The sequence below is a fragment of the Schistocerca americana genome, unplaced genomic scaffold, assembly GCF_021461395.2.
Source record: "Schistocerca americana isolate TAMUIC-IGC-003095 unplaced genomic scaffold, iqSchAmer2.1 HiC_scaffold_1372, whole genome shotgun sequence".
NCBI lineage: Eukaryota > Metazoa > Arthropoda > Insecta > Orthoptera > Acrididae > Schistocerca > Schistocerca americana.
Window position 1 is genome coordinate 17,501 of NW_025725452.1, and position 2,500 is coordinate 20,000.

A 2,500-nucleotide genomic window follows, 5' to 3' on the forward strand; every position below is an offset into this window, starting at 1 on the left:
TAACCTATGTCGTACCTTAACCTAACCTATGTCGTACCTTAACCTAACCTATGTCGTACCTTAACCTAACCTATGTCGTACCTTAACCTAACCTATGTCGTACCTTAACCTAACCTATGTCGTACCTTAACCTAACCTATGTCGTACCTTAACCTAACCTATGTCGTACCTTAACCTAACCTATGTCGTACCTTAACCTAACCTATGTCGTACCTTAACCTAACCTATGTCGTACCTTAACCTAACCTATGTCGTACCTTAACCTAACCTATGTCGTACCTTAACCTAACCTATGTCGTACCTTAACCTAACCTGTATTGCGCCTTAACCTAACCTGTATTGCGCCTTAACCTAACCTGTATTGCGCCTTAACGTAACCTGTATTGCGCCTTAACGTAACCTGTATTGCGCCTTAACGTAACCTGTATTGCGCCTTAACGTAACCTGTATTGCGCCTTAACGTAACCTGTATTGCGCCTTAACGTAACCTGTATTGCGCCTTAACGTAACCTGTATTGCGCCTTAACGTAACCTGTATTGCGCCTTAACGTAACCTGTATTGCGCCTTAACGTAACCTGTATTGCGCCTTAACGTAACCTGTATTGCGCCTTAACGTAACCTGTATTGCGCCTTAACGTAACCTGTATTGCGCCTTAACGTAACCTGTATTGCGCCTTAACGTAACCTGTATTGCGCCTTAACGTAACCTGTATTGCGCCTTAACGTAACCTGTATTGCGCCTTAACGTAACCTGTATTGCGCCTTAACGTAACCTGTATTGCGCCTTAACGTAACCTGTATTGCGCCTTAACGTAACCTGTATTGCGCCTTAACGTAACCTGTATTGCGCCTTAACGTAACCTGTATTGCGCCTTAACGTAACCTGTATTGCGCCTTAACGTAACCTGCATTGCGCCTTAACGTAACCTGCATTGCGCCTTAACGTAACCTGTATTGCGCCTTAACGTAACCTGCATTGCGCCTTAACGTAACCTGCATTGCGCCTTAACGTAACCTGTATTGCGCCTTAACGTAACCTGTATTGCGCCTTAACGTAACCTGTATTGCGCCTTAACGTAACCTGTATTGCGCCTTAACGTAACCTGTATTGCGCCTTAACGTAACCTGTATTGCGCCTTAACGTAACCTGTATTGCGCCTTAACGTAACCTGTATTGCGCCTTAACGTAACCGATATTGCGCCTTAACGTAACCTATATTGCGCCGTAACGTAACCTATATTGCGCCGTAACGTAACCCACATTGCCCCTTAACGTAACCTATATTGCGCCGTAACGTAACCTATATTGCGCCGTAACGTAACCCACATTGCCCCTTAACGTAACCCACATTGCCCCTTAACGTAACCCACATTGCCCCTTAACGTAACCCAACACACGTTGGGCCTTAACCCAACACACGTTGGGCCTTAACCCAACACACGTTGGGCCGTAACCCAACACACGTTGGGCCTTAACCCAACACACGTTGGGCCTTAACCCAACACACGTTGGGCCTTAACCCAACACACGTTGGGCCTTAACCTGCTCTGTAATTGTCATACGACGCGTTAAATTAGTGTAGTGTTGCCTAACTGCAACCCCCGCAATATAGTTTGCTACTCGCACTGCCCGGTCCCCAGTGTATCGCTTCATGTTAAACACCTTGCAGCTATACACTGTAATGTGGATGGCAGCAGGACGTACATGCTCAATGCCCTTTGCAGTTGTTCATTGGCATTTGCAGTTGTTCATTGGCATTCGCATGGCGAAGCACTTAGCCTACGCTGTGGTACGGCCTGTGTCAACTGTCCGCTGATGTTGTACGTCCAAATCACACACTGTACTGCACATTGGTCCTCATGTACTGAATGATACATCGTGGTACATGTGACCGTACAACGACTGCGCCAACAACGGCGAACCATGCGGTCCAAATGTTGTGCACTCAGCTACGTGTCGTCTCCCTATAAGAGCTGGATTGCAGTGTGGTATGCCCTGGATGGCGATCAGCATGAGCCGTCTGTTGATGTAGTGGCGCGTGTTGTCAGACGTAGTCGTCTCTTCTCACACACCGTGATAGCACGGTGCACTGCGTTCCACATCTGCGACATGCGACAGAGGCCGGTTGACAGTCGTTCGCGCAATGGACATCGCATACGTACGGGGGCCACCTTCCACGTGTTCGCTAAGCGTGGACATGTTGTTGCGTGTATGTGGGCAGACAGTGTGTCGTGACACCTGACACAGGCATGCAACAATCGTTGAATTTGCAAATGGCGATGGACGCCTACGTTTGCTGGTGACGTTACGCAAATGAACAACTGGTAAACCGTTGTGGTGCGGTTGTTCTCGCTAGGGGTGAATCAGTGATGGCGACGATCGGTTGAGCTACCAACCGGTTGTTGCAGCGATACCCACCATGCCCACGAACGTGAATGGCATGTGGGTGTGAAGCGATACGCGGCGGTGGCTGGGTGGGACCGTCCCCGGCCGGTGAG